Source organism: Oncorhynchus mykiss, chromosome 4 (genome assembly GCF_057628025.1).
Source record: "Oncorhynchus mykiss isolate SJ-2025 chromosome 4, ASM5762802v1, whole genome shotgun sequence".
Taxonomy (NCBI): Eukaryota; Metazoa; Chordata; class Actinopteri; order Salmoniformes; family Salmonidae; genus Oncorhynchus; species Oncorhynchus mykiss.
In genome coordinates this window covers 47006060-47016277 of record NC_143025.1, presented here as the reverse complement: position 1 = coordinate 47016277, position 10218 = coordinate 47006060, and positions in this window count along the sequence as shown.

Sequence of the window (10218 nt, the reverse complement as noted above, 5' to 3'; positions counted from 1 at the left end):
ACATCTGTTGCTATGGGGTTATGATGTTAGGGACAATATACAGTGCCTTGCGAAAGTATTCGGCCCCCTTGAACTTTGCGACCTTTTGCCACATTTCAGGCTTCAAACGCCCAATTTTTCAGTTTTTGATTTGTTAAAAAAGTTTGAAATATCCAATAAATGTCGTTCCACTTCATGATTGTGTCCCACTTGTTGTTGATTCTTCACAAAAAAATACAGTTTTATATCTTTATGTTTGAAGCCTGAAATGTGGCAAAAGGTCGCAAAGTTCAAGGGGGCCGAATACTTTCGCAAGGCACTGTAGGATGAATCACAATAATTGTTTCCTAAAATAATAATTGCTTGCCAAAAATGTAACCTTTGTAATGGCAATACTGCTTCTAGGTAACAAACCTTTGCATGAACTGCCTGTCACGCCCTGACCTTAGAGAGCCTTTTAGTGTCTCTATTTGGTTTGGTCAGGGTGTGATTTTGGTGGGCATTCTATGTTCTGTTTTCTATGTTTTTCTTTTTTTATGTTTTGGCCGGGTATGGTTCTCAATCAGGGACAGCTGTCTATTGTTGTCTCTAATTGGGAATCATACTTAGGCAGCTTTTTCCCTTCTGCCATTGTGGGAGGTTGTCTTTGTTAGGGGCACTATAGCCTTTGTAAGCTTCACGGTCGTTTTTGGTATTTCTTGTTTTGTTGGTGACATTTTAACAAATAAAATAAAATGTACGCTCACCACGCTGCACCTTGGTCTCATTCCGACGATGGCCGTGACAGAACCTCCCACCACCAAGGGACCAAGCAGCGTGGCCAGGAGGAGCATGGATCCTGGGCCCGGAAGAAGAGCACGGAAGAAGAGCGAGTGGAGGACATCTTGGACATGGGAGCATGTTATGGCAGGGGACAAGGGAGGAACGACAACGATACCAGGAGTCACTGCAATGTAGCAGGCACGAGAGGCAGCCCCCCAAAATATTTTGGAGGGCACACGGGGAGATTGGCGGAGTCAGGTTATAGACCTGAGCCAACTCCCCGTGTTTACCGTGGGGAGAAGCGTGGTACTGGTCAGGCACCGTGTTATGCGGTGAAGCGCACGGTGTCTCCAGTGCGCGATCACAGCCCGGTGCGCTACATCCCAGCTCCCCGCATCTGCTGGGCTAGGGTGAGCATCCAGCCAGGACTGATGGTGCCGGCTCAGCGCGCCTGGTCTTCAGTGCGTCTCTTCGGCCCAGGATATCCTGCGACGGCTCTGCGCACTGTGTCTCCGGTGCGTCTACACAGCCCAGTGCGTTCTGTGCCAGCGCCCCGCATTTGCAGGGCGAAGATAACTATCCAGCTAGGACGGGTTCTGCAGGCTCTACGCTCGAGACCTCCAGTGCGCCTCCACGGCCCAGTGTATTCGGTGCCTCCGCCAAGAACCAAGCCTCCAGTATGTCTCCCCAGCCTGGTGAGTCCTGTGCCTCCTCCCAGAACCAGGAATCCTGTGTGTCTCCCCTGCCTGGTAAGCCCTGTGGCAGCTCCACGCACCAGGCTGCCCATACGTCTCCTCACTCCAGTAATGATCCATGGCACGAAGCCTCCAGTTAAGAGTCATAGCACGAAGGCTCCAACGACGGCCTCCCTTCTGTCATTGTGGGAAGTTGTCTTTGTTAGGGGCCTTTGTAAGCTTCACGGTTGTTTTTATTGGCGACATTTGAACAAATAAAATAAAATAAACGCTCACCACGCTCACCATTCCGACAACGGCCGTGACACTGCCTACATTATTACGCACATTATTTGTGAATTGTGGAAATTAAGATAAGCAAAAGTTCAAAAGTCAGCTTCATTAAATAGTGCCCGCAAAGCACCAGTCTTAGTGTCAAAGAGGCGACTCCGGGATGCTGGCCATCTAGGCAGAGTTCCTCTGTGCAGTGTCTGTTCTTTCGCCCACCTTAATCTTTGATTTTTATTGGCCTGTCTGAGATATGGCTTTTTCTTTGCAACTCTGCCTAGAAGACCAGCATCCCGGCGTCGCCTCTTCACTGCTGACGTTGAGACTGGTGTTTTGCGGGTACTATTTAATGTAATTTTTTTTTATTTGACCCCTTTTTCTCCCCAATTTCGTAGTATCCAATTGTTGTAGTAGCTACTATCTTGTCTCATTGCTACAACTCCCGTACGGGCTCGGGAGAGACGAAGGTTGAATGTCATGCGTCCTCCGATACACAACCCAACCAGCTGTACTGCTTCTTAACACAGCGCCGTCCAACCCGGAAGCCAGCCGCACCAATGTGCCGTGCACCCGGCAACCTTGGCTAGCGCGCACTGCGCCCGGCCCGCCACAGGAGTCGCTGGTGCGCGATGAGACAAGGACATCCCTACCGACCAATCCCTCCCTAACCCGGACGACGCTAGGCCAATTGTGCGTCGCCCCACGGACCTCCCGGTCGCGGCCGGTTACGACAGAGCCTGGGCGCGAACCCAGGGGCTCTGATGGCACAGCTGGCGCTGCAGTACAGCACCCTTAACCACTCACGCCACCCGGGAGGCCGCAAAAAGGTTTTCTAATGATCAACTAGTCTTTTAAAATGACAAACTTGGATTAGCTAACACAAAGTTCCATTGGAACACAGGAGTGATGGTTGCTGATAATGGGTCTCTGTACGCCTATGTAGATATTCCATAAAAAAATCTGCCGTTTCCAGCTACAATAGTCATTTACAACGTTAACCATGTATTTCTAATCAATTTGTTATTTTAATGGGCAAAAAAGTGTTTTTCTTTAAAAAATAAGGACATTTCTAAGGGACCCCAAACATTTGAACGGAAGTGTATGTATTGATAACTATATAAACTCAGCAAAAAACGAAACGTCCCTTTTTCAGGACCCTGTCTTTCAAAGATCATTCATAAAAATCCCAAAACACTGTTTCCAATGCTTGTTCAATGAACCACAAACAATGAATGAACATTCTCCCGTGGAATGTTCGTTAAGACACTAACAGCTTACAAACGGTCGGCAATTAAGGTCACAGTTATGAAAACTTAGGACACTAAAGAGGCCTTTCTACTGACTCTGAAAAACACCAAAAGAAAGATGCCAAGGGTCCCTTTTCATCTGCGTGAACGTGCCTTAGGCATGCTGCAAGGAGGCATGGGGACTGCAGATGTGGCCAGAGCAATAAATTGCAACTGTGAGACGCCTAAGACAGCGGTACAGGGAGACAGGATGGACAGCTGATCGTCCTCGCAGTGGCAGACCGTGTATAACAACAGCTGCACGGGATCGGTAAATCCGAACATCACACCTGCGGGACAGGTACAGGACAGCAACAACAACTGCCCGAGTTACACCAGGAATGCACAATCCCTCCATCAGTGCTCAGACTGTCCGCAATAGGCTGAGAGAGGCTGGACTGAGGGCTTGTAGGCCTGTTGTAAGGCAGGTCCTCACCAGACATCACCGGCAACAAGTCGCGTTTGGGCACAAACCCACCGTCACTGGACCAGACAGGACTGGCAAAAAAATGCTCTTCACTGACGAGTCGCGGTTTTGTCTCTACATGGGTGATGGTCGGATTCGCGTTCATCGTCAAAGGAATGTGTGTTACACCGAGGCCTGTACTCTGGAGCGGGATCGATTTGGAGGTGGAGGGTCCATCATGGTCTGGGGCAGTGTGTCACAGCATCATCGGACTGAGCTTATTGTCATTGTAGGCAATCTCAACGCTGTGCTTTACAGGGAAGACATGTGGTACCCTTCCTGCAGGCTCATCCTGACATGACCCTCCAGCATGACAATGCCACCAGCCATACTGCTCGTTCTGTGCGTGATTTCCTGCAAGACAGGAATGTCAGTGTTCTGCCATGGCCAGCGAAGAGCCCGGACCTCAATCCCATTGAGCACGTCTGGGACCTGTTGGATTGGAGGGTGAGGGCTAGGACCATTCCCCCCAGAAATGTCCGGGAACTTGCAGGTGCCTTGATGAAAGAGTGGGGTAACATCTCACAGCAAGAACTAGCAAATCTGGTGCAGTCCATGAGGAGGAGATGCACTGCAGTACTTAATGCAGCTGGTGGCCACACCAGATACTGACTGTTACTTTTGATTTTGACCCCTCTTTGTTCAGGGACATATTATTCCATTTATGTTAGTCACATGTCTGTGGAACTTGCTCAGTTTATGTCTCAGTTGTTGAATCTTATGTTCATACAAACATTTACACATGTTAAGTTTGCTGAAAATAAACACAGTTGACAGTGAGAGGATATTTCTTTTTTTGCTGAGTTCATAATACAAATCGAGGTGAGGGCGTTGGAAATGCTTTTGGCGGTTAATCTTCTTCTGTTCTGTGGGTGGCACTGTGTGCTCTTTTCGAAGTTTGGGTCCCGGTGTCTCGGGGGCCCTGGGACCTCATGGCTTGGTTTTTGCTCTGACATGTGTCTGCCTTTCCAAATCATGCCCAATCAATTGAATGTACCACAGGTACCACTCAAATCAAGTTGTAGAAACATTTCAAGGATGATCAATGGAAACAGGATGCAATTGAGCTCAATTTCGAGTCTCATAGCAAGGGTCTGAATACTTATGTAAGTAAGGTATTTAAAAAATATTTAAAAAGTTATACATTAGCAAAAATTCTAAAAACTGTTTTTGCTTTGTCATTATGGGGTGTTGTGTGTAGATTGATGAGGAACATTATTTCATCAATTTTAGGATAAGGCTGTAACGTAATAAAATGTGTAAAAAGTCAAGGGGTCTGAATACTTTCCGAATGCTCTTTAAATGGAGGCTTAAATATCCAGGCCTAGTGAGATATACATGGCAGAGGCTCAATCAAGCTAGTCATCTTGACTACTTTCTTATGTCATTCTCGCTGGTATAAAAAGTTTAAAATGTGTTGATAGGGGACAGAATGTGGTCAGACCATCAAATAATTGACATATATATTACTCTTACAGAATTTCCACGTATGCAAGGATATTGGAAATTGAATCAGCCTATTGGATGATCATTTGTTTTTAACTAGGGCATAAGAATTTATAAAGGACATAACATGGGTACAGCAGATCCCCTTATTGTATGAATGTGCCTTTAGAGGCCATGCAATTCAGCACTCATCTCTAAAACAAAAGCAATTTAGGTCAAAAGAGTCCATATTAACAAAGCAAATGGAAGGACTAATAGTACAGATAGATAGCAATAAAAACTGTACCATAGAGGCACATAATAAGTTAGAGGAAAAACAAAATAAAAAAATAGAGCAAACTGGATGGAATATGGGGGAAAATGCACCAAATTATTTAGAAATGCCACCAAAAATAATTTACTGAAACTTGTGACAATGATGGAGTCACCCATGATTCACCAAACAATATTTTGAAAGAGGAAGCAAGTAGTTTAAGCACATTTTAATTTCAGTCTCCTCCATCTCCAGATAATTGTATGGATTTTTTTCTATTAATTATGTAAAATTAACTAACTAATTATCGCATGTGAATCCCAAATTACAGTGGAGGAACTTCTTGATGCAATTAAAGCCTTTAAGTCAGTGAAAACTCCAGAGTTGGATGGCATACCAGTGGAAGTATACCAAACCTTTTTTGATGCACTCAGAGGACCGTTATTAGCATGTTTTAACCACTCCTACACACATGGTAGATTATTAGTTACTCAACAAGAAGGTCTGATTTCATTATTACTGAAACATGATCCAAGTTCTAAATATAAAGACCCTGTCCATTAAAATAAATTGGAGACCCCTTACACTGCACTTTTGTGATGCAAAAATTCTAGCAAAATGTATAGCGCATGGAATTAAAAAGGTAATGTCTGATATTGGGAATTGCTTTAATTAACCTGCAGGTTTTTTTTCTTCTTGTTCTTTCCACTGCCGAATGTAAGAGTATCGTGATGTTTTTCAGCTGTAGGGACTGGGAGACTAGTCAGGATTGAGGGAAAGATGAACGGAGCAAAGTACAGAGAGATCCTTGATGGAAACCTGCTCCAGAGCACCTCAGACTGGGGCAAAGGTTCACCTTCCAACAGGACAACGTCCTTAATCAAACAGCCAAGACAACACAGGAGTGGCTTCGGAACAAGTCTCTGAATGTTCTTGAGTGGCCCAGCCAGAGCACGGACTTGAACAGGTGTACCAAGATTGTAAGGTGATACCCAAGAAGACTCGAGGCTGTAATCGCTGACAAAGGTGCTTCAACAAAGAATTGTATGTATATTGATGAGGGGAAAAAACAATTGTAGACATTTTAGAATAAGGCCATTACGTAAGGGGTCAGAATACATTCCAAATGCAGTGTATAGTGAATTTACAACGTAGCTTATTTGATTCCTTTACTATGTCACTTTGATTACTATGTCACTTTTGTTGTCATTTGACTGTGAGAAGCCTGTCAATTAAACATTTAATTTGACAGGATTTAGTTCTTATTATATCACTTTAGTGTACTGAGAACCAAAACCAAATCACATTTACATTTTTATTGACATAATTATCACACAGTGAAATGGCAACAAAAGTAACATAGTAATCAAAGTGACATAGGTTTCCACCGGAGATATCTCTTGTTTCCACTAGTTTCCAAAGCCATGAAGCCGAAAGAAGGTTAGGGTTAGCAGTGTGGTTAAAGCTAGGGTTAAGATTAGGTTTTAAGAAGAGAAATTATAGAAATGGTCAGGTTTATGAAGCTAGTGATGACCATTCTTTTTGTCTACATGATAAAATCGGGGAGGGGACTGTGTATCTGTCTCTGTCCGTGCGTACCAGGGGAGATCGACCGCTTGCACTCATTGGAGCCGGGGAAGTTCATAACCGACCAAGGTACTGCAGGCATTGTTAGCAAAAAACAGGATCCCCCATTATAGCGAATGGAAATAAAAATGAAAATAATTCATAGACAATCATGATACCAATAATTGCTTCTCCACAAGTAATTTTGTGGAATAGTAGTTGAACTGTTGTGATACTCTGAATGACTTGTGGTTATTTCGATGCACACACACAACATTCAATTCGTGTTACTGCCCACAATAAAAAGTATTCAGAAAACATGCCTCTTCTCTCTTCGGACAGCGATAACACTCTGACCTGAGTGGGCGGGTGCAGTGTCCAGACACGCTTTTCCAAGCACTCTGATTGGTTGGGAATGGCATGAGTGACAACTAAGTTAGACTGAGAAGACAAATGAACAGGATTTAAGGGAAACTAAGTAGACTGTGAGGGGATGTTGGGTAGAGAGGTGGGGAGCAGGACGGCCTTTTTTTACAAAAGCACAAAGTAAGCTCCACTCACAATAGTATACCTGATGCACTATGTAAAACTCCTTAACTATAGCAGTCTGTATGTGTGATGACATAGCAGATTATCCCAGACAACTGGTTGGATTGGATTTTGTGTACTCGAAGGATGCACCTATCAAGCTTTTAAGTGGCCACATTTTGGGGATGACCAAATACAATAAGGTTTTGCATAAACAACACATTTTCATTTTTCAGTTGTTAGATTACAAAACAATAACTTTTTCATAGCATGTTTGGCACATTGGTCTTCACATTTTTTTTATTAACTTCTATGGTAAATTCAACATCAAGACAAAACTTAAAGCTTATGACTCAAAACTGAGAAAATCAGTACATGTCCAGAGTGAATACATGTTTATTAATGTACAGTACCAGTAAAAACATTGGACACACCTACTCATTCAAGGGTTTTTCTTCCTTTTTACTATTTTCTACATTGTAGAATAATAGTGAAGACATCAAAACTATGATATAACACTTATGGAATCATGTAGTAACCGAAAAAGTGTTAAACAAATAAAAATATATTTTAGATTCTTCAAAGTAGCCACCCTTTGCCTTGATGACAGCTGTGCACACTCTTGGCAGTCTCTCAACCAGCTTCACTAGGAATGCTTTTCCAACAGGCTTGAAGGAGCTCCCACATATGCTGAGCACTTGTTGGGCGACTTTTCGTTCACTCTGCGGTCCAACTCATCTCTAACCATCTCAATTGGATTGAGGTTGGTTGACTGTGGAGGCCAGGTCATCTGATGCACCCTCCATCACTCTCATTGGTCAAATAGCCCTTACACCGCCTGGAGGTGTATTTTGGGTCATTGTCCTGTTGAAAAACAAATGACAGTCCCACTAAGCGCCAACCAGATGGGATGGCGTATCGCTGCAGAATGCTATGGTAGCCATGCTGGTTAAGTGTGCCTTTAATTCTAAATATATATACCACAGACAGTGTCACAAGCAAAGCACCCCCACACCTCCTCCTCCATGCTTCACGGTGGGAACCACCCATGCAGAGATCATCCGTTCACCTGCTCTGCGTCTCACAAAGACACAGCGGTTGGAACCAAAAATAAACAAATTTGGACTCATCAGACAAAAAATTCCACTGGTCTAATGTCCACAGGTAATGTTTTTTGGCCCAAGCAAGTCTCTTCTTCTAATTGGTGTCCTTCAGTAGTGGTTTCTTTGCAGCAATTCGATCATGAAGGCCTGATTCAAATCAAATCAAATCTTATTGGTCACATACACATGGTTAGCAGATGTTATTACGAGTGTAGCAAAATGCTTGTGCTTCTAGTTCCGACAGTGCAGAAATATCTAACAAGTAAACTAACAATTCCACAACACCTACCTAATATGCACAAACATAAGTAAAGGAATGGAATAAGAATATATACATATAAATATTTGGATGAGCAATGACCGAGCAGCATAGGCAGATGCAATATATGGTATAAAATACAGTTTATACATTATATGAGTAATGCAAGATGTGTAAACATTATTAAAGTGTCATTATTAAAGTGACTAGTGATCCATTTATTAAAGTGGCCAATGATTTCAAGTCTATGTAGGCAGCAGTCTCACTGTGTTAGTGATGGCTGTTAAACAGTCTGATGGCCTTGAGAAGCAATTTATCAGTCTCTCAGTCCCAGATTTGATGCACATGTACTGACCCCGCCTTCTGGATGGTAGCGGGGTGAACAGGCAGTGCGGGTGGTTGTTGTCCTTGATGATCTTTTTGACCTTCCTGTGACATTGGGTGGTGTAGGTGTCCTGGAGGGCAGGTAGTATGCACCCGGTGATGCGTTGTGCAGACCCCCCTCTGGAGAGCCCTGTGGCTATGGGCGGTGCAGTTACCGTACCAGGCGGTGATGCAGCTCGACAGGATACTCTCAATTGTGCATCTGTAAAAGTTTGTGAGGGTTTTAGGTGACATGCCAAATTTCTTCAGCCTCCTGAGGTAGAAGAGACGCTGTTGCGCCTTCACCACACTGTCTGTGTGGGTGGACCATTTCAGTTTGTCTGTGATTTGTACGCTGAGGAACTTCAAACTTTCCACCTTCTCCACTGCTGTCCCTTAGATGTGGATGGGGGGTGCTCCCTCTGCTGTTTCCTGAAGTCCACGATCATCTCCTTTGCTTTGTTGATGTTGAATGAGAGGATGTTTTCCTGACAACACACTCCGAGTGCCCTCATCTTCTCCCTATAGGCTATCTCATCGTTGTGGGTAATCAAACCTACTACTGTTGTGTCGTCTGCAAACTTGATGATTGCGTGGGAGGTGTGTATGGCCATGCAGTCATGGGTGAACAGGGAGTACAGGAGGGGGCTGAGCATGCACCCTTGAGGAGCATTGTTTGAGGATCAGCGAAGTGGAAATGCTGTTTCCAACCTTCACCACCTGGGGGCGGCCTGTCAGGACCCAATTGCACAGGGCGGGGTTGAGACCCAGGGCCGCAAGCTTATTGATGAGCTTGGAGGGTACTATGGTGTTGAATGCTGAGCTGTAGTCAATGAACAGCATTCTTACATAGGTATATCTCTTGTCCAGGTGGGATAGGGCAGTGTGTAGTGTGATGGCGATTGCATGCCTGTGGACCTATTGGGGCGGTACGCAAATTGAAGTGGGTCTAGGGTGACAGAAGTGATATGATCCTTGACACCCACTGCTTAAAAGACTGTTGCATGTTGACACAAACCTGACCCGATTTATTTTCGAACAGTCCCCACTGTTTTGATGACAAATGGACTCTGATAAGCCAAGTAGTTTAATAAGGGAGTACACAAATCCTGACAGGTTTAAGCAACACTGGCCATGTGTCCTCTATTCATGAATGGTTTCTTCAGAGCCAACCCTATTCCAATTGCCATAAAGACATGAGCCAATACAAATATTCTGAAACAGAAGTTACAAAAAAAGACATGA